Consider the following 24,270-nt stretch of genomic DNA (forward strand, 5'->3'; position numbering starts at 1 on the left):
GAACTTTCGCGTGAGGGCGCTTTTTCAAAATGGCCGCCAAAATCCAATAAACTACATATATATGGGTAAAATAAGCACAGAAGAGGTAGGTTTGACCAACTTTTGAATATGTAATGCTAGGAGTAAAGTATAACTAGCTAATGTGAAGATTTCGGGAGGCAATTGAGGGCGCTTTTTAAAATGGCCGCCAAAATTAAATAACAATTTAACCTGTCTCTTATACACATCTAGATGTGTATAAGAGACAGAGTCTATACTGTTACATGTGTCTTTTGTGTTTATTTTACCTATATATCTGTAGTTTATTGGATTTTGGCGGCCATTTTGAAAAAAGCGCCCTCACGCGAAAGTTCTCAGGTTACGCCTCTTTTACTTCACATATTCTGATTCCCCAAAAAATACTGGTCTAGAAAAACCATATGAGAATTTCTACCTCTCCAAGTGGCACCTATCTCAATTATAGCCTGGTCTATGTAGTGAAAGTGATGATAGTTTGAGGTATACTGGTGAATGTTTCTCTAGTGTGTCTCCAATCTTCCAGATGAGGGATTATGATGATGATGGTAATGCCATGGAATAGTGAGAATAATAGATGGTGGTAATAATGGTGAGTGTTAGGATCTTTAAGTAAGTTCTCTCTAGTGTGCCTCTTTAATCATCCGGATGATAGTGGGGATATTGATAATAGTGGTAATGGAATTTTAGTGAGAATGATAGATGGGGGAATGGTGAATTTTAGGATCTTTAAGTAATTTCTCTCTAATGTGTCTCTTCAATCTCCCAGATAATAGTGGGGATATTGATGTTAGTGGTAATGGAATAGTGAGAATGATAGATTGGGGTAATAATGGTGAATGTTAGTATCTTTAAGTTTAAGTTCTTTTTAGTGTTTCTCTCCAATGTTCAAGATGATAGTGAGAATTATGCTAGAGTTTTGAAGGGTAAGAAAGATAAATCGTGGATGCTTTTATGTGCTGAACAACCAAATGAATAAGTATCAATCTTATAACATATAAAAGCCTCTACTGTGTGTGCTATCATTGTTTAAGTCATATAATAAAATACAGATCCACACATACACAGCTCTGGGAGTATTCCATAATTTCGGCCAAGTCTTAACGACGCCAGTGTTTAAGCTGTCATTAGCACAAATCGTCCAATCCTAACCTAAGCTGAATTTGACAAAAAGTTTTCAGACCAACTTAGCCTAAATCTAATGAATAAGTCATCACTGTTTTCGGTGCTGTATAACTTCAATTTGGCTAATTATTTGTTAGCCAAACTGCTAAACTTAATACTGTATATATTTTTCCACCTTTAAATCCTACAAGATTTCATAAACATAGCAAGAATAAAACTTAACAATTCAATAGTTTACTATTTCGCACATTATATAAACATTGTAACTACGCCTTGGAGACTAGTATTATTGTTCGGAACAGCTGTGCGATATATAACTTTAATAACTACAATAAAATTTAAACAATTTCAACATCATTACAAGTCCACTGCATATTCATAATCAGGCCCTGGAGAAATGTAATGCATACAGTGCAGTAGTCCTAGTTACTTTTTGAGCATTGTTGATTTTAATTTTGATTATTAATACAGTACATAATTGTTTGCACTAGGCCGATAATTTATTTTTATTTTATGGAAATTCGGTAGACAGGACTAGTGGCTAATAGCCTCCCCTTAACTAAACTTTGTATTTTATCCTAATCTGAAATATTTTAATTATATTAATTATTGAATGCTTTTTAATTTTAAACATGTTTTATTTAACTTTTTAAATAACATTAGACACTGTTTGTACAAGCTCTTTGAGCATTTTTTTATGGTTGTCCATTTCGTCTTTTTTTTTTTTTATTATATTATGTATTTTATTTCTATTTTAACATTTCTTTGATGAATAAATTGAATTGAATTTAATTTAATTGAAACTTAGGCTAAAGATAAACATAAAAAAAATGCCTTGTAAATCTAACCAAATAGTCTTTATAGTCTTTCATATGTTTACTTGATGTTTTTCACACCAAAGAAATCCTACCAACCAATGAATATAAAATTATTCAATGAATATTTGAATATTATTATTATTCTTTTGTACTATAATATTTACATAGAATAATATAATATACAGTATATTAAAGTAATGAATATAGAAATAGACTTATCATCATCATCTATGGCCTGTTTACGTCCCACTGCTGGCAAAGGCCTGTCCCAAATCATGCCATCTGTTTCTGTCTGTGGTGTATCTTGTCTAGGCTGTTGATCCTGTTAATAGTATCAGCTATGGGGTGTAATAAATGTTATAAAAATAACATAAAGATAAAATGAATATATTTAAAACGGAAAGTAATTTGTTTATTAACAGAATATTTCAGCTGTTCACATCTCAATTTTGCTTCATCTCATCTTGGTTCGTTCTGTTGTACATAATTTAAATTGTTTCCCCACCATCTGACATATGGAAATCAATACCATACGATAAATTAAAGACAATGATGTAGTCATCCTAGCAATCTAACATCAATCTAACTTCAATTGTATATGATAAGAATATAAAAAATGATCTGATTGAAGAAATGATGAATAGAATTGTATGTATTGATGATGCAATTTAGATACTGCTTTGCTTTATATGCTGTTGTTGCCATGGAAACCTTGTATTGCTTTTCTAAGGTATTGGTAGCTATCATTTCAATTTCCTTTCTTATATTTTAAAGTTGTCAAAATTTAAGCAATATTATAAAGCAGGTCAGGGACAGGAAGTAAATAATATAACTAATCCCGAAATAAAACAAAACCCATACTGTATCTAAAGGGGGGATGCAATGGGTCTGTGTGTATCCCTGCATCTCCCCCCCCCCCCAAATTCGAAACGGACCACATTTTACAGACAGTTGAATGCACTGAACATAAAAGTGTTATTGCTTCAAGGAGATCCCCCTATCCCACTTGGTCCATTTATGCTTACCCATGCACCTCCTCCCTCCACCCCCATTGTATTTCTGAATATGGCCCTGACAGTACAACTTTTTAAAATTTCTGTAATCTTTGATGAACACATGCATCAGGTTCAAACTCAGTCTTTTAGGTACAAGGCCAAAGGTTAGCACTACACCACATATTTTTTACTTTGTTAAATTTATTATTAAATTAGTCCTATGGCTGTAAAGACCAAGGAGGTACAGGTATAAAGATTACGATATTAATTGTTATATTACATATTAAATTATTAATATTAAGATTACGATATTAATATTGTTCATATTATATTAAGATTACGATATTAATATTGTTTATATTACATATTAAATTATTGATATTAAGATATTAATCGTTATACTGTACCTCCTTGATGTGATGATTGTACTAACTAACATGAGAGCTATATTTAAATGTTCAAATTATGGATTATTATTTTAGCGGTTGCCCCAATTACTTTTCTCCTGAAAAAATTTCTCAATTAAATTCTCAGAATTGTTGAATCTCTTAAGTTTTTACAGTATCACTTCCCTCATTGTGTCCTTTTCTTTGTGAATGTTATTTTACTACATGTGTGGGTTAAAAATATATCACATGCATTCGCAATTTGCTGCAGTCCTAAACTCCTTCACTATTGATATTTGAAATGAAGTCTTCCAGACTCATCAAACTTCTAAGTTTATTATGTAAATCTTCTTGCACATGTACACACATTTTGATGATACTATTCATAGTATAGTAATATAATACCAGTGAAAAAAGCTTTTTTAAATTGGGTAACATTTTTACACTTAATTGGCTATCCCATATTTATGACTTGAAGTTTGGAAGCAGATTGTAATTTCTTGCCATTTTTAGAATATAATGGCTCTGTCACACCTCGACGATTTAGTCAGTGTATGCCAAACGTATCAAAATTTCTCTAAAACACTGGCATACACTGAAGTATCGATGCTTTTTTTTCAACTTTTGGCGCATTCATAGCGTATTCATAACGTATTGGACTTATAAATAACGTATTAGTAACTTATATAGAATGTTTTGATTACTTATAAAAACTTACATGAACGAATGCTTAGCGTGTTGCCAGTGTTAACAACTTATGCCCAGCAATAGTCTACCTTATGCACGGCACACGGCTGCGTATCACCGTTGATCATGTGACGTAGCCTATAAAAAGGTTGCCGCTCGTCGATTCAAATCATATCACTAGACATCGCAGTATCAACATCACCGTATTGACATCACCCCATTTTTATTTACCTATCCCCCTAAATGCTGCCTACTGTATACGCCATTATACGATAACTGTAATATAGAAACACGTTCAGTAAGTTTTGTGGTTGTCTGGAGCACGTCAAATACATCAACATACGTCAATATACTTTGGAGATAAGTTTGTTATAAGTTAAATATAAGTTTGAAGCATGTTACTCACTGAAGAATGTTCTGGCCACCCGTGCCTAAATTATGGATAAATATAGCCTAAAAACAGTTTGCACCTGACAACGAAGAATATGAATGAGAGCTGTACTGTAGTAATGGAGATCTTTAAATTTACAGACACATTTTTCTGTGCATGTAAAAACACTATATTATTGTTATTGTTTAGTTTTCATAAATAGAAGCAAACTTTCATGTTCATTAGCAGGTTTTAATTAAAATTAACAAGAGAAAAATTAATTAAAAAATTTTACTTAATACTTTAAAAGCTTTGCATGTATAGCAAAATGTTGATATATTGATAGTGAAATTTATGATTTTGTAAAGTTCCACTTTAAAAGATTTTTTCTCAGAAAGTTGTAGTTGAAGTTAATGTGTCTCATTATGGTGTCTGTAATGAATTGTAAGGAAGTAATGTTTTCCCAAAGCTATGGTATATTTATAGAAGCAGTTTGTATCTACTTCTAGAATGCTTTTATGCGACACTTTTTTGCAATTAAAAAGAAAAAAAAAATTCATGGGGTTGGTGATGAAAACATTTAAAATACAATCCTACTCTGAAGGTAACAACAGTGAAGTAGAAAAATTCCCACTGAGGGATACACTTTAGGTATGAAAACCAAGCATCTAATAAGGAAATTACGAAAATTTTAACCTTTTGTTTTTTGGCTATAGTTTGATAAATAGCTTCCCAACAGGGACTTGTGTCAGTATGTCTGGTTTTATGTGATCACGCTTTGATTGAGGTTATTTATACCTGCGCACAAAATACCTCACAAATTCATGTCTTCCTGTCTACAGGAAATTGGAACAAGAACTAATTTCTAGTAACTAATAGTAGTAATAATAGTAGTAGTAAAATATATTTTTGTCATCAAGTTTGAAAACATGTTAAAATGTTTTCGAAGAAATGGATATTGTTGAAAAGGTAAATCCAATCCAACCCAAACTTAGACTTATAAGGTGAATTAAGGAAAAGATAATAGATAACAGAAATTGTGTTTGATTCGTCTGAATTTTAAATAAAAAACTCTTTTTGTTGCAAATATTTGTCAATTTGATTTATGTTCCAAAACATGTCAACCATGATCTTGGATGTTTGTGTTTGATTCCCATGTTATATTATGCGCTTTCTTGCAGCGTTTTCTATGCTTATATCATGCGCCTAGAAGTGGAAGACTATAATGTATTGGGAATGTACCTCTCTCTGGTATAATCAGTGTAAAAGTGTAAGGTATAGGATAGCGTGGATTTAAACATTTTCCGAATGGTAATGTTCAAAATAAGTGTCAAGGAAAGTAAGTATGATTGTTGGAAAAAATGGTCAATATTTTATTTTGATTTCTCACCCTGACCTTTGGGCAAAGGTCTGGATCCACATCTAGTTACAAGCATGAATTTTGTAAGCCAGAACCCAGTAGTATTTTGTTACGTTTCTTCACAGAGGGGGGTTCGTCTGGACCCCGTGAACCCCCCCCCCCCCCCGATCCGCTACTGATGCAGTTATCCTTTTAGGAACTTGGAAGGACGTGCATTCATCGTTGATTGCCTGACATTAAATCATTTTTGTTCTTCATACTGTACATTAGAAATATATAACCTTTTGAACTTTATGTTCCTGTGTAAACAAGGTGAAGGAACACGTCAATTTACTACAGTATCAGCGGCATTGCATTTGTTCCTTCCTGGTAACAGTTGTCTAGAAATGTTTTGTTTACAAATGTCTAAAAATATTTTGTTTACAAACTGTAGCAATAGGCAATATAAATTATAGTTAACATTCACCTGATCAAATAATTCTGATAGCATAAGTAAATACATTTAATAACTGTTTTCATTTTGGTTGAATTTAGGTTGAATAAGTAAAAGAAAGAATGATACAAGTCATTTGATTGGAAATACACATTGATTGATTGAAACAAATTGATAAAAATATATGAGAAAAGCATGTAATTTCATTCTTTGAAAGAGCGCAAAGTGAACGATAGGTAACGCTCCAAAATAATTGATAGGTTTCTACAGAACACGATTTAAGCATTCTCTTTCCAGATTGATTTTCTCACATTGGTAAGACCAAAGTGTTTTTGAATGCTTCTTGTCAAGATGATTTTCAGTATTATAAATATTTTAAGTATTTAAACATTACCTGTATGTGGAAACATTTGAATGTTATGACAGGAATGTTGTACAGTATTCCATCTTTCACTAACCTGCATACAGTTTTCATGATAGTGAAGAGCTCACAGTATGTTTTCACACACTGCGTTGCCCGATGTCCATCTCCGCGCTATTTGATCGTTTGATAACTCAACGCAATGTGCTGATTGTTAGTGACACTTTAAGTGGATCATCATTTCTAATGATCTATTGAATGCACCTCATTGAATTGCTTTGACCAGTAACCATCGGTGTAGTCCATGCCCAATTAAAAGTGCGAAATGTCTGCAATGGTTTTATCTTTCTTCGTAATTAAATTTCATGTCTCTTTGCTATTTGTTTCTCAATCATCCTGCCTTCAGTTCATGTAATGTTTTCTTTCTGTATTGTTTGTTTATTTTTCTTTTACGTTAGAAATTACTCGATATCCCCTTAATAATAATAATAATAATAATAATAATAATAATAATAATTCTGGCTTATAGTACCTTATGTTGGCACAACCTCGAGGCACTTAAGGCACTAGGGACGTCCATCAAACAGCTCTTCTGTCAATTTTCTAGTGGCCAAATCATTTTGAATATTTTGTGTATGGATTATATAATTACAATCAAAGTGCATTCTAACGAATGTGATATGACAGGTGTTTTGTTTGTATTACATCGTGCCATTTAATACTTCCTCCCACTCATTATTATATTAAATTCCCTTTTAGAAATTATACATGTTAGGCCAAGTAAAAAAGATTACTAGTTTCTCTTGCCCTTGCGCAATCATTTTCCCTGCCTCTCCAATTTTCTTTTTTTTTTTTATTTCCTTTATTTTACAAAATATACGGAAATCTGGCTAACTCTCATCAGTAAAATTCCTCTCTCGATTGTTCATGGTTGGGGATACATATGGTATGAATCATGTCTAGTGCTTCTTTTTTTTGCTTTTAATGTGCCTACTTGGTAAAAGTGAGAAATTAGTAGCTGTTTCCCATCGACCATCTTGGATTTAGCATCTCGGAGTCAAGAAAAAAGTGCCCTCATGCTCCTTTTTTCAAAATATTAGGATAAGAAACTACTTTATTTTTTTTCATGGCCTTAAGTAAAACTATCCTTAAGTGTGTTTTTTTTAAGGTTGTGTCATATGATCAGGTGTTGTATAATACCTTGGAACTCATTTCTCTATTTGATGTATCTTCTTGTAGCTTTTATTCATCTGTTATCCTCTGTATTGAGACATGCTGCTCATCTCCATTTTGGTTGCTTGAATTTTAATTTTGGTCTATCTAAACACAAGAGTATAAGTTGTGGGTTATAAGTTATAAGTTGTGGGTTATAAGTTATCTGTACATTAGTCATCAATATTAAGACACATTTACTTCTTCCTTTTCCTGAATAAGTACAAAAAAATATATTGATTGAAATCTGTTGAGCTTATCATTGTGTCATATTGTCAGGTGTATATTTTTATAATATCTTGAAACTCATTACTCTATTGATTTTCTTGTTGCTTTTTTTTATTCATCTGTTATTCTCTGTTGAGATACTCTGTCCATCTCCATTTTAGTTTTGCTTGAATTTTTTTTTATTCAGCTTTAGGCAGGGCCAAGGATATGCCAAACTGTGAACTTAATCACACTTCAAAGTGGCAATCCTGTTACAAGGCAAACATACACATAAGATACTCTACATCCCAGGTGTTCAAAGTGGGGCCCGACGGCGATTTTTTTGCGGCCCGCGAATAGAAATTAAAAACCCAATGTACGTGGCCCGCCAAGCAACATTGGCTGAAAATACCTTGTTTTTCACGGCCCGACACTGATCATATGTAAAAAGTAACATTAAAACTCAGAATAAAGTGGTGTAAAAGCAGCGCTTGGAGGTTTTTGGAAGGTCGCTGGAAAGTTTAGGTGCGGCCCTCAGTGTTTTAAATCTAAAATTCACTTTGGCCCTCTGACCGATTTTTATGCCCACCCCTGCTCTACATAGACTAAGTTTTATTATGAGGCTTGGGAGTGGAGTGGAGTTGTTTTGTACATGAGAAACAATCCTGTGAACATGGCAGGAATTGAACCCAGAACCATGTTATAGAAAGCAACCTATCTTATTCTTAACCACCAAGCTACTCAACTCCAATCTATTTTAAGATATTTTAACTTCTGTGATTATTGTTACCAGTGGCAGATCCAGGAATTTGAAATAGAGGGGTTGGGGGGGGGGTCGCGCGGCCAGAGGGATTTTCACAGATGGAGGGTCTATGCTACCTCAGCCAGCTGCTCCCCCCTCTTCCGCCCTTTTTTTGAACTCATTGTTTTTTTTCCCTTTCATAAAAGCATTTCCTCCATTGTTAACCTCCATCCCAACTCTGTGTTTCGTTCTTTCATGGAAGACTTAATAAAATAATATGATGCCAGATGTTTACACTAGTCATTGCTACAGTGTTGTCTTTTGATTTTCTATTGCTTGTTATATAATTAGATACTATTTTTTTTTTTTTTTATTTTGGTTTTTTTTTTCTCCTTGGTGCAGTATTCTGTCAGATCAATTACCAGAGTCTGCTGGTGCCCTATTACTGTTTTTGAATATATAATATCAAATGTTTTCAGTGTATCAGAGTAGAATGCTAAATACATATTAAATACATTATTAAGGAATAACCTAATTCACAAAATGTAAAATTTTTCCCTACACTATAGTACATTAAATATTTTATCATCATGTCTTACTTTCTCTTACTGTATCGATTTTTTTTTTTTTTTATGACATCAGGCTACTCATCATTTTTTTATGGTTGTGTCTTTTTCCTTTTTAGTGCATCAGCCTACATTAATAAAATACATAATAAAGAATAATTTAATTGAATTTTGATATACAGTAGAAGGTTTCCCACACTGTGAATTCAATATTTTATCGTCATGTGACAGGTTTTCTTGTCGTCAATTTATTTATTTAAATTTTTTATGACCATCAGCCTTTCAAAAATATTTTAAGGCTGTGCTTTTTTTTAATGCATCAAACTACATTGAATACATATTTAAAAAAAATTAATTTAATTCACAATAGAAGATTTCCCACACTGTAGTGTAAATTCAGTGTTATATCTTCATGTCACCGAGTTTTGTCAATTTATTTGTTTATGACCTATCAGCTTATTTAACCATTTGTTATGGTTGTATTTATTTCCTTGTACCTGTAGTGCCTGAGAGTACAGTACTTAAATATATATTAACTTAATTAAACAATATGAAAGAATTTCATCACGTCACATGTTTTCTTATCGATTTCTTCTTAACATATTTATTTTACGACCCATTAGCCTTTTCAATAATTTTTGTTTATGGTTCTTTCATTTTCCTCCTTTTTAGTGCATCTGAGTAGATTAAACTCAATTGAATGCATACTAATATTGAAGGCTTCCAAATCTATATACAGTAGCGATATTTTATGATATATGTCAAAGGTAGTTTTTACAACCCATCAGTTTTTTTTTTGTTTTTTTTTTTGATAGTTTTTTCTTTATATTTATATTAGTCCATCAGCAGAGGGGATTACTAGTATTAAGTGCATGCGGAATATTTTAATTGAATACACAACATTGAAGGTTCCCACACTGTAAATACAATATTTTATCACCACGGCTTGTAATCCCTTGCATTAATCAATATGGTTTCTCTTTTACAGAACAGTATTGACAAGTGCCCGAAGAAACATGGCTTCACAATACTGTCCAAGAATGGAAATTGAAAACTAAGGTAGGGAGAATGAAATTCTGTTTATTACAATGATCTGTAGTATAATTATGACACTGGTTGTCAATTAAGTGAACACTCATTGATAATAATATTATGCTGCTTGTTTTGGTTTGGTGTTATAATTCAATTATCTACTCATCTGTAATTAATATCCTATTCTTTAATAGGATTGTTTGTTTTATAAACATGATGTAGGTGGTGTAGTTTATTGATGTAATATTTGATCTAGTTTTTTTAAGTGAATGGTTCATACATGGTATTTGTGCACATGAAAACACTCAAAAAGTGGTTTTAGATTTTATGTATTTGACTATTTTCTGCATATACAACCAAAGATGAAGAAGATCGTCAATTAGCATAGATGGCTTACATTGCAGAATCAAATGTTATATTGATTTCCACATGATATCAATTTCTTTTGATAGTGTAATCCTTTGGGATTTGACCATGATTTAGGTAAAGAATTACTTAAATTGCTGGTCTGTGTTAACTATACAATTAGCAGTGTAATGACATTATTCATACTCAAACTACTGTAAACCTCAGTATAAATATAACTGTAACCACAATGTAACTAAAGTATAAAATTGCACAAAGACAATACCATAAAATCTCAACTTGAAGCCCAGTGTTTGTAATCACGAGATGAAGCCCATCTCGAATTAAAGCGCCCCCCCCCCCCTTCAGTTTGCAAAATTAGCCTTCAAAAGAAGCCTGTCACGAAAACAAGCCCATGGGCTTCTTTTCAATATACTGTAGCATAGGCTTCTTTTCGAGATGAATTTCAAAGACAAAATAAATTAAAAACAAGCTTGGAATATACAGTAGTTTATGTTATTCTTTACCGTGCAAAGGTAGCCTCAAAAGGAAGCCGACCTCAAAAAGAAGCCCATTTAAAGTTTGCAAAAAAAAAAAGCCCAGGGCATCAATTCAAGTTTTACAGTATCTTTACTTAGAAACATTTTCTAATGTTTGCTTGTGTCTTTCTTCTGTCTCTGTTTAGTCCTTGATTTGCATTTTATTGCATTTTTGGTTTCAGTCTTCAGAATAGTTTAATAGTTTAGTTGTGTGCAACCTCAAGCCATAAATAACATACTACTAGGTACACTAGTCACTGGTAGCTTAATATTCTCACAAAGAATGGCTAATAATAATAACAATAGTAACTTTCTGTTGTAATTTTATTATAGGATACATTATTAATAACTTTGTGATGGATCATTGAAGATATTATTATCAGCAATACTGTCTATAATTTGATTAGGTGTGGCATGGAAATGAGACCATGTAAATGTTAACCTTTCAGTCCATTGGGTAAAAGGTGGATTGAAATCATATGGAAGCAGAATGGAATAAGAGTTCATTGCAAAGGAAGCAATTCCATCTCTGGATAGACGTCATTCGACTTGACATATATTATTGAAAAGAGACGATATTAAAAATATGCAGAATTGATTTGAGAATGATGTTGGCAAAGAATTGTAGAAAGAAACACAGAATAATATTAATAATAATTAGTGTTACAAAAGGTTAGTTCATTTTGTCTTAAGTTATTTGTACTCTTATAGGATAATGTAATTTAATTAACGTTGCCATTTTGTTTGTTTATCCATCCATTCTTAATTGTGTGTCAAGTCATTTACTATAGGGTTTAATCTATACTGATCTTGAACCAATAGCAGTTCCAGCAATGTTAATTTAACAGAAAGTTAGAGTTTAATAATAGTTGCTTTTGTTTTTTTCCCTATTTTAATTAGTGATCTCTCATTAATAATAAATACTATAATATAAACAACACTTGATTTGTTGCCTTTTTGTTAAGACATTATTAATATAGGATGATGTTGTTTCCTTTTTTCTTCACCTGAGTATGTCAAACAATGCAGCACTATTAAATGTTATTTGTAGATACAGTACTACTAGTAGAAAAGTTATTTATTTGTTTATACTCACTTCACGTTTTATCGTTTATTCAATGTTCGTAAACAAACTTGAGTTAAAACTTGGACAGGACCAGTATTGTACCCTGCCTTAGTGAAAACTTTGCTAAGTTGACATTGTACACTAAAAACAATATTATCAGCATGGAATTGACCTATTGCTGATACAGCTGATCATATTGGCTGGTTTGTGGCTTACTAGGTATACACTGGGTATTTGTCAAATTTCTATTTCATCGTTTATTTTCCTTATCCCCATGCATACATATTTCACAGGGGGAATATCATTGGTGCCCTTGTTCATGGTATTTTAGGAGAATGTCCTTTCTGGACACAAAGATGAATTTATTCCCTCAAGTAGGAAACTTATTTACTGTAGTTATTCCAGGTGAGTTGATCAGGTAGATTGAATTATGGAGTTAAAAATATACTCTGTAATATATGATGAATCAAATGAAGGTACCATTCACTAGTAATATGGTATACAGAGGTGCCAATCTTGGAACAGAAATTTACAAAAATTGCCAATGTTTAATTGTTCATTGTGCAGAAGGCACAGGGTTTCCACAGTAGGGAAAGGGGAGGGGATGGTGGGTATATCTTGAGAATTAACATCACTCCCGAGATTTTCTGCATTACTGTACTGTATGTAGGGCATAGTATTAATATTTCACTGTTTTATAGTAAGTATGACATGACCTGATCAATCTTAATAGATTAATAGAAAAAAAAAAATCATGAATGTTCTTTAACAGATGCTCGATCATTGTTGATTTGTCATATATTCTCCTGTCAATAAATAAGACGTGCTTTCATAAATTGTTTTCCCATTTCTCTAGATTGACGAAATATCAAGAGAATTCGACAGAATTTGGGGACCTGGAAAGCATGAGAAATTTGAGATTCTCGAAAATATAAACAGAACAATCTGTATATGTACTGCTGTATTTTGTTAAATTTTACTTACAATACTGTAGCTCTATGTGGCGTTATTGTAATTTAATTGGTGACATAGATCTAAGAATTTGAATCAAGTATTTTTAATAGTAAATTAAGTTGATCTTTGTAATATTCTTCCTGGGTTTTGTGTTTGCTGGATTCTCTAGGGTCTGGGCTTCATGTGAAATAGATATGTGGTAGCATCTGTGGTATAAACTAAAATACTTTATTGAATAAATTGTTTTGCTTGTGTCTTCCTCTGTTGGTTCCTCATGGCCTTCCGTAAAAATACTCACAGGATGGAAATGTTGTTAAGTCATTGTGTTGATATTAAAGTTCATTCTTTCTTATCCCTTTTGCTTGTTTTTTTTATTGGGTAAACACAAAGCAATAATGTTTAACTAATTCTTATTAACATTTACTTTGGATGAGTCAAGTGGCCGAGTGGTAAGGCAGCCCTGGCACCACTAACTACAGCCTTAACATTGACGCTGGTTAGAACCACTCCTTGCCCAGGGTTTGATTAATAGAACAAAGTCTTCTGGGGTGAAGTGTGCACTTTAAAGAACGGACCACGCCCATATGCAGTACAGAACAATTACTCTGCGAGTTGTGGGATATTCTCCTACTGTACCTTTACTTATAGTTTACTTGCAAAATCTTACCATTCTGTTTACCATAACGGTGATTATAGCTATTTGTACTGTGCATTGGAATTAGGCATTAGAGAGCGTGCCTCTACTGTAAGTCTAAGGTGTGATATGTAAATTGGTGTCCCTTGTGATGAACAATATGCAGATTAAACAGTCTGAATATCGATTGGTTTATGTTTGTATCGATGCCTTTTGAATCCTTAAAAAGGTCATAATTTCTTGACCTTTTCAACCACTTAGAATGCAGAATGGTACTTTTAACAGTGATGTTGATTAATTACTATAAAGGGATCTAAGACGTCATTATATAGTATTCATAAGGAAGTTTGCCCTTAGGCCTGTCAGTGTGTCACCTCTATTATTTGGGTTGAGTTTCATTAAGTTTTCAATTTTTGACAATTTGCCAGCTATGCTAGCTTGCTGCAGTTGTTCAGATATCAGGAGTTCTTTACAGTCCTTTAGGCTCTTCGGAAGTGACAAGTTACAGGTTAACTACAGTACTGGCTTATCTACCTATTATAAAGATTGAAGTTCATCACATACCTCATACAGCAGGTACAGTACAGTATTTCAATATGCTTTCTGATGTTTACAGTATATCACAATCCGGTCGGTTTTCCACTAGGCGAATTTATTCGCACAAATTAAAGCGTCGGTTCGCTTCCTGAGCTCTGATTGGTTGCACATTTTTTCGCTTCGCAAAAACCCGATAGAAATGTAAATGCGCATGCGTAATAACCAACGCTTTCGATTTGCGCGAACAAATTCGCCTGGTGGAAAACTGGCTTAATGCAGGCAACCAGCCTAACGAAGATCTTGCTAAACCTGTAGTCATTGGATCCAGAATTTTTAAAGAAGGTGGAGGTGGCAGGGATGTTTAGCTTTTCGGATAGTTTTATTGTTTGTTACTGGTTTATGGTAGCTCAGGTCTTAAAGACTTTTGACTATTCATTTTGAACGGACATATACTTGATAATACAAAACAAATCATTTTCTGCAGATGCCTGAACAAATTAGATAACAAACTTGCAAGATACGAGTGTTGGTAAGACAAACAATCAAATTTTGATTATCAAACTATAAAATTATGTTATCTAGCCTACACTTTTCAAACAGTGTGTGGAAACTTCTAACCTTAGTTAAATTTTGAAATAGTATATAATAAATTAATGTTTTGAGCTGTGATAGTGATGCAATGTTTAAAGAAACAGCCCCCATCCCTTCACACCTAATTATTGTGCAGAATCCACTGATATAGACCTTGTTTTCAAAATAAATTGTTTGTGACCAGCCAGCAGGATTTCAGTAATAATGCTTGTCTTTCTTCATCCTAGTTTCCTTTCAATTCTGTTTTCCTATGCTCTGTGACAGTAAGTCATTTCTGTGTGTTTAAACCTGGTTTCCATAAAAGTCACTAGACGCTATCACCGACTCATTTGGCGACGCTGATTGGTTAGTCGAATCAAGGAGCGTTCCCGATTGCCTCTGGACTGCTACGCAGTGCAACAATTGCAGTAAAAAAACTGTAGCGACTTTGTAGCGATTATATGAAAACCAAACTTATGTAAGTATATTGAATTAGTAGATTGATTAGTAATGAAGAGTTTAGTTTGATTATTTTTTCTGATTAATTAAATTTGTACTTTTCAATTTCGTTAAATCCGATCAGGTACATACAGTTGCAAATTGATTACTACAACATTTTTCTGACCACCAAAACATTTTGTATTAGTGGGTATAGCTAGCTACTGGTTAATACTGTTGATAGAATACATTAATATTGCAACCTGTCCCTGTGGTTTTGAATGGCAGAAAGCCACTTGTTTATGTTCTTAGGCAAAACACTTGCACACTCAGCTTCTTTCCATCTAGGACAGGGAAAGATAGCCTCAGATGAGCCAAGCTCATGATGCAGACCTGGAATAATCCACAGGGAGCCACATTGTGCTGGACTGCCAAGGTAACCACAGGTTATAGACCACTGTGAATACACTATAAGGCTTTGATACATGCAGTGCTATAGTACAGATAGTATGCATTCTTTCTGTAGCTGTTTTAAGAAATAATATATTGTATGCCAGAAGTAGTATAGCAATTTGATATACCGTACAGTACATTATTATTACAGTATTACCGTATGTATACGGTAAATTAGTGAACTGTGTTCTGACAAACAATACAGTATGTACCCTGCTTACGTACTGTAAACAGACAAAAATTATCATATCATATTTTAAAGTTGGGCCAAAAAAAATATAGTTGTGGTTTGTGATAATAAGTCTGCTTTTCTTATCCTTCCAGCTGAAAAAAACTTTCTCCACCGATAAAGTATTGTTGTTTGTACTATCAAGTCCTTCATAGATTTTCCAAAGTTAGTACTGTACTGTAAAAATATAGGATTTTCTTGGGTAATTTATCCCTGATAATTTTTTATACATTAATTTTAACAGTAGCAGCAGTTTTCACACAGCATGCAGGTACCCAGATGCGAAAAGAATGACGTAATCTTATATTCCATATTTGGATAAATGGGCGGACCAAAATAAAGGATTTCAATTAATCACTATGCTCACATTTTCAAAGCCATGAACGTGTACAGAAACTGAGTCTCGCGTCGAGTTAGGCATGGCATGCCAAATAAATTAGGTATGGCGCGCAATAAAAAGTGAGTAACCCAAAATTAGGGCCTGGAACCCAAGCTACTAGGAGTTATGACGGGGCCGCTTCAACTGTTGCAGGCTCTACAACCTTTTACCTCCTGATACTGTATACTGCATCCTTGCTGCAGCAAGAGATTAATAGGATCAGGTAGGATTAGTTCATGGATCAGACTACATCTGATTATTTTCACAGAATACATACTGTACCAAACTTTGAAATAGTGATTGTGTGTACAGTAGCGATACTCATATTGTCTTTGGAATAATATTTTATATTCTGTTTTATTAATGGGGTAATTATATTAACAAAACTATTTGTATATCACCACCTGATAGAAAGAAGTGAGTGTGTTTGGTGGATTAAAAATGAATGTCTCTCTACCTTGTTATCATCTTTTTCCACTGAGTAGGCCTAGAGAAACCCGTTGTATCACATTACTGTATATATGCTGCGAATGTTGCTGCTTTGGTTGAAACCAAGCCTGCATCGCTACTTTCGGAAGTCATGTTGCCAGTGAGCTCATCTTAAGGAACACTGCTGTCTGCAGGAGGAGTTGTATTGCTCATAATGTTGTGTGTTGGATTTTCTGTTCATTTTCAATTGGATTAGACATTAAGGATAATTATCACATTAATTCTTTGTCAGGCACAAATATGAGATAATACCCATATTATTCAAAGTGGGCAATTTCCTTCTCTTTACAACTTATCAGTTGGACAATTTGACTTGTGTTCATAAATATTGTACCCGGTAAGTACTTGTATTTTATTGTTATGTTCACTGGAACTGAAAATGTAATAGTTTTAATCGGAATAAAAAGTCATCTCTCCCAGAAGCATAACCATTGATTTATTTTTATAGTACCTCTCTATGCTTATTACTTCTTTTTTTCTACCTTCAGGCATCTTTTTCTTTTTATTAATACTAGGTTTTGAGATGTTTTAGATAATTATTTTGTACAGTATTTTGTTAGTAATCAATTTGTGATGCTGATGTATTTTGATTTAGACGCATATGTGATAATTGGTAACTTTTAAACTAAAACTATAGTATTGCTGTGGGCAATCATGGACGTTCTATGAATTTGTCCTTATATTAGAGACTCAATATTTTACAAGTAGATTTTACCATATTTAATTTAAGGACTTAATAAAAGCCAATCAGCATATCAAGGAATTACAGATAACGCACTAGATAAATAATTTTTGAATGCCTGGTGCATAATTTTTTTTCCATATCGGGCAAGAGGCTCACATAGAAATATTCTGCTGAAGTTAAATTAGTCTATTAATTAAACTATCTAAATACTCAGGGATTGTAGATTCATGTCCATTAACTAGAGAGACCAGTAGTTTATTAGAATAAACTAAAACTACTGTAGACTAGATGCCTCAAGATCAGGCTCAGACCAGGTGTTTCCCATGGCTCAGTTAAGACCCTCTTTCATCTCTGACCACAATAAGGGCTTTTTTCCTGCATCCCAGCAGAGCTGATGATAACATTAATGTTGAAATATTGAATCCTGACACGATGGCGTGCATTTCGATACTTGGAGTATGTTCAGTATTATACTATCGTATCCAGTAGAGCATCTACTGTAGGATATCACATGAAACCCCATTTCAAGGTTGTAGCTATAAAAAGATAAGGGTGGGTGGTAAACATTTTAAGGATGGGTAAGGGGATAACTAAAGGTGGGTAAATATAAAAATGAAATGAAATGAAATTACCTTTGACTGGGTGGAAAACATACCCACCCACTAATGCCCACCACAACTAGAGTACATCCCTACCTTATAGAGATCTAGGTCTCAGGCCTGAAGATACAGTAATCAATTTCTCTAAAATAAATTAACTATTTTAGTCTGTTTCTCCTGTGTACTGACCAATTAACTTCCTGTTGTGTTCGTATACTCTGTATCATCAAAGCAATAACGCTACCTCAAATAAGAAACAGATTGCCTGCCGGCATTTATCCTTGTTATTCTTGTTGTCTTTTAAATCTGTCTTAATGCTTGTGTTTCGCTGTTTGTGATGTAGAACAGGCAAAATATCCTGATTTAAGCCAATGACTTTTTAACTAAAAGTCTTTGTTACTTAGTGTACACTTAATTTTCATGGCAATGGATGTCCTTAGATATACCCACCAACAACAGTTAAAATAAATCTTAAACCTGCAGTGACACGGCAGAAATCCAATTCTGCAATTACATCATACAATGGCCGAGACTTAACATGTCGCAGTTTTATTGTTTATGATGTATGACGATTTCATTCACTTGAACAAAAGGTAGATCTGTGTCTCCATGTGCATCGCATGATGTCATCTTACATCCCAAGGGTCAGAAAATCCAATGTCGTGCCTCAGTGGTTCTGTCTATTCTTATAGGCCAAGTTCGTAATCTGATACAACATGGATTTTTGTATTAAAGATATGTTTGTGATGAGTTATAATATTTGAGTTGACATAATCAGTAATTCAATTTCATAGGTAGATTCAGGAATTTAAAATAGAGGGGCCCAGGGCGGGACTTCAATTGATGGCCGGAAATGGCACTCTCATCCCCCCCACCCCCCTCCCCGCCACTTTTAATTGAAAATTACAAGAAATAGTGTCCACATTAAAACATAACTTCATCTTCCAATGTTTTCAAGTCTTGACGATTTTGTAAAGCTTAGATGCAACCACCAATTGAGGATCTGTGAGGGATGATTTTGCAAACTACTAGCTGTCGCAAATTGTAGAAAATAATTCAGTGTTGTTGGTTCCTGTAATAGCCTGTTTCTCGGAGAGGGAAGATCTTGTTTTCTCCTGGGTTGTTTGGATAACTGTCTTTTTAGTTTGTCACATTTGAGACCACTCTTGCTATTTAACTATCAATCAATCATTTTATTATTAATCCTTACAATAATTCTGCAGTGTAAGTATCTGTAAGTCATCAAAAACTTAATTGTTTAATATTTGACTCTCAATGTAAACAGATAACTTATTTGAACTTTTTAATTAATTCAAGTTTATAGGCCAAATGAACAAATTTACTACTTTCTCGTCTCCTCGCGAATCCATTTTCTCTGCTTCACCAAATTTTTTTAATTTAAAAAAAATTTCCTTTACGAAATGTACGAAAATCGTGCTATTTAAACTCAAAGCAGTAAAATTCCTCTCAATCATTTGTGGTTGGAGGGATACATATGGTATGAATCATGTCTAGTGCTTCATTATTTGCTTTCAATGTGTCTACTTGGTAAAAAAAAAGTGAGAAAGTAGTAGCTGTTTTCCATTGACCATCTTGGATTTGTCATCTCAAAGTAAAAAAAAAAGTGCCTAATTCTCTCTTTTTTTTTTTCAAGAAACTACTTTTTTTTTTATTTGGCCTTAATTACTATAAATTATTCAGGGTTTGTTTCAAAAACCTATAACATGCTGCATCCCCAGGAAACCAATTAATTTATTTATTTTTACATTCATCCTCCATGTTTATAAAAGTAAGATAATAGAGGAATGAAATCATGTTATATGCTGATAGATTTTATATTTAATATGCTTAAAAAATTTTTTCTAAACTTTGCTTTTACATCCTATATTTTACGCTTTAGTGTTAATATTGAGCTGTATGGCCCTACAATGAGATCCTGCAAATTTTAGGCTATGTTGTATTGACTTCACAAAAACAAATTTATAAAATAATAATTTAAATATAAGACTGACTTCTTAGATCACAAGACCTCAAATCACAAGTTTAAATCAAATGCTGGTATTCAAAAAAAACAATAACTTTAGGCTCAGTATTTTTTTAGTTATGCTGTAGACACTAATTAAGAAAGGACGAGAGCATAGATATATTTTAAACCAGGAAATTAAATGAGGAAAGCTCTCAAAATTAAATGTCTGACAAAATTACCAATTATTCATTTGATGAAATAAGAGTATCTTATCCCAGACAGTGAGTAGACTTGTTTTTGTTTTTCTGTAATATTGCTGTGTATTGACCTGTATGATTGTAAATAGTGATAAAACATTTCTCTAAGTCAAGTAATGATGATGATAAAAACACCAACTTTTATTTTGAATGTATGCTTCAAAGGAGCAAATTCCCTAGTAGGCTATTGTATTTTCTGCATTCCTCTTCATGTTGTTGTTTGGGTGGTGGTGGTGTTTTTTATAGTTCATAGTCACATTGGTTTCAAACTTGGCAGAGTGCAAAATGATAATTTATATCATCGTTTTTGTGATCACTGGCAAAAAACGTCAGTAATATTACAAGATTACATTCACCAGGCTAGGAAAATGAACCTAATGTAGTCAAAGGGTCATTTAACAACTATAGATGCTAAAGCGTTTAACTGCAAGATACTGAAGTGTCAGATTGAATAACAAACGGTATCTAATGTATGCACGTATGTATAAGGCCATTTTAATTTATCTGTTTGTCTCAAAGCTCCCGTGCACATTAGTAAATTCATGTGCGTTGTTCTTGCCCAAAAAAGTAGAAACTTTATTTTTCAAAAAAAAAATATATATCTTAAAATTGTAACCTCCTCTTTTAGCCTACAGTACAAAGTGTTGTGCATTAACACACTATAAATTCATAAGTGAAGAGGGCCCTGTAACAGACCTTTTAAATGTAGTTCAACAATAACAATATTTTTATGTAAACATTTTTTTTTTAAACTATATAGAATTTGACATGTATAAAATATATATATAAGTTGTAATTTACCTCTTCGCTATAACTTCACGTACCAAATTTGCATTCTCTGTCATTGATACCCATATTTTGTTCAAATTTACTGCAAATAGATAAGGAAACATGACACTGACAGTATTGAATTTTATTGTCTCTAGATATTTTCTGACAATTTCAAATTCAAATTTGTCTTCAGTGTCTACAATTAGTTTGTGAACAGTGTATGTGCGATCAGACAAGCCCCAATGGGCCGTAGGAGACTCATCTTTAGGAAGTCACTTTCATTTTAAAAATCATCCTTATGTCAGTAACTCTTTCCTAGCAAAAAAAGTGTTTGTATTTTCCAATAATATATACATTTTAAAATAACTTCATTAAACTTTTAGTTTGAATATAAATTTGTGTTTTTAAAATTGTTTAATAATTTATAATTTGAGTGGTTTTACTTTATTTATTGAATGATACAATACTTTTAATAAAGTATTAGACTGTATTAATAGGAACCACAAATGAAATTTTACATATAATTTTTTTTTTTTACTATATTTTTTTTAAAGGATTTTTTAAAACTTGTTACTACCCAGGGGATATATTTAATTCTGTTTATCAGGTATTATTATAGACATAGAATTCATTGCTGTGACTTCCTGTAAAGATAAACATAATTTTTAACTTATCAAAACCGAAGCCTATAAAATCCTAGTATTGAGTCATCACCAGGTATACAAATTGTCAGTGAAGATAGATTTAGTGTTATCCAAGGCAGACAGCCACACTATGTGAGGCCTGTCAATAGGAAAGAAAATAATAATTATTTTGTTAATAATAGTGCAAAAATTACTAAACTCCCAATTAAATTTTGGATAAAACATTGACTGTACCTTTCTGAGTTGTTGTTTACTGTAACTGTTTTTAATTAAATTGCTTTCAGTTTTTTTATTTTTTTTATCCTGCAAAAAAAAATATATAATGAAAAAAAATTTATGGAACTACTGAACACTTTCAATTAAGTTTTTCAAGAATGAAAGTTGTTGTTTAATTGTTTTTAATTAAATTGATTTCATTTTAATTTTTTTTTAAAAACCTTGAAAGAAAACAAAAAATATCAGTGGAACTACTATTTCTGTAATTAATAACTACACAAAAGGAACTGATGCAGACTAGCTTGTGTAATATGAAATAAATGTAGAAATGTACATTGTTTATAGTTGATCTTTAAATTGCTGAGGTTGAAAATTCATTAATGTTTCTATTGCCATGGTGACCATTTAATAATTCTTATTCATAAGCTTTTTCTGTATGCTTCTGAATCATGCATAAAATATGCTTAAACTGTAGCACAAGTGGCATAAGAAAATGATAATAATATATAACAATAATATAACAAACATTTTTATGTTTTTGTTTACATTAGTGGGAAGCATCTGTGTCAGATATTGAATCAAATATTATAATTAACAAAGTATGTACATTTTAACTTGTAGGCCTAATAATATGATTGATAATGAAATATGTTTGTTTTAATATAATTATTGAAAGTGAAAATTGTGCTGTGTTATTGATTGTGCACATTTCTATACTCAAAATATTTGTTTTACTTATTTCATTGTATTTTCCAATTTTGATTTCAAAGTTTTAATTGAGATATCTTTTTTTTTTTTTTTAAATAATAAATTGGCACATTTTTAAAACTTAGTGTATGTGATAAGGTTTTGTAATGCTATACTATTATGCTGAAATTTCATAGAAAGAAATGAAGAAATGTTGAAGATTTTACCGTCTTGGTTTAACTGCAATTAACCTGTTTAGTATGGTCAATTTCAGTCTGTATCATGTGACATGTCCGAATATCATGTGACAAGCATATCATGTGTCTTGTCAGTATCAGGTGACTACTGTATCATGTGACTAGTTTATATCATTTGACAAATTACTGTATCATGTAACTATTTATATCAGGAGACTATAGTCTATATTAGGTGATAGCATTATTTGGACTTCATTTCGGACACTTCAGTGATTTTGGACATTTAAAGAAAGATGCATTAATATGTATTATCTCCCTGAATTAAGTACAGTAAGTGTACTGCTTTCAAGTTATCTGAAAAATTGATAACTCGTTCTCTTGCAAAAGTATTGTCTAACCGTTTTATGTCAATTTTGGTGAGAGTATGTTCATGTTAGAAATGAAATAGAAATTAAATCATTTATTTTATTACACATTCTGTTTGTAATAGTATATTTGCAAACAGACTAATAATCACCCCATAAATGCGGCAGCACCTTGTATTTAGGAGTAAACCCAGGGGCCCAGGTTCGGCAATGAATTGTGTACATAGGAAAGGGGAAGGTAAAGAAGGGACAATTCTCTATCACACTCTCTTCACTGACGTATTTTAAAATGCACAAGTGTCATGATGGCCATGGAACTAATTGGTTAAATGTCTCGTACAAAAGATATATTCACACGGTATTCAAAGTTGCATGCTTCAAATTGCGTAATTATGCCCCACATCTTTCATATCACGTACAGTAAGCATTCTCCATGCACATGAAGTCATGTAAGTATGCTCCACGCATGTGGAATTGCGTATGTATGTCCCACGTGTGGAACAGTTTTGTTTTGTGTCTTCATCTTGAGAGTCAAATGATGTAATTGCATAAATTTCCACATCTGGAATTTCGCTTGTGAAGTACTCATCATGTGTTAGAAGCATTTAAGCATTAATAACAGCCAGAGATACAGGATTTTAAAATCAGAACGTACCGGAAGGAAAACAGAGGAAAAGGGAATGCCCCTGGACACATCACTGTTCAAGGTTAGCTCTTAAATTTATCAATTGGTAATGATTTGTTGAGGGTTTTTATAGTGCATGGTCTTTGGCTACGGTCACACTAGAGTTTCAAGCCTGGCTTGACTCACCGCGGGTGAGATTTTCGTAATGTGACCGCACCTGGTGTGACCTCGATCTCAATCTACCTATCTCGATCCCGGCTCAGCACCCATATTGACCCTGGATTGACCCTGGCGTGACCGAGATTGACATTTCCTC

General features: G+C 32.7%; 1 protein-coding gene across 1 annotated transcript in view; it reads left to right on the top strand.

Moving 5' to 3' along the window:
- The window catches only part of LOC117123315 (chondroitin sulfate N-acetylgalactosaminyltransferase 1-like), a 53,252-nt gene that overhangs the window by 9,512 nt on the left and 19,470 nt on the right, over nucleotides 1-24,270 (top strand). Inside the window, exon 2 of the mRNA XM_033269200.1 lies at nucleotides 10,266-10,336. The gene's annotated coding sequence lies outside the window, so the exon portion shown is untranslated. The remainder of the gene's footprint in view (nucleotides 1-10,265; nucleotides 10,337-24,270) is intronic.

Source organism: Anneissia japonica, unplaced genomic scaffold (genome assembly GCF_011630105.1).
Source record: "Anneissia japonica isolate Jap-2015-1 unplaced genomic scaffold, ASM1163010v1 scaffold287732_len518695_cov146, whole genome shotgun sequence".
NCBI classification, from domain to species: domain Eukaryota; kingdom Metazoa; phylum Echinodermata; class Crinoidea; order Comatulida; family Comatulidae; genus Anneissia; species Anneissia japonica.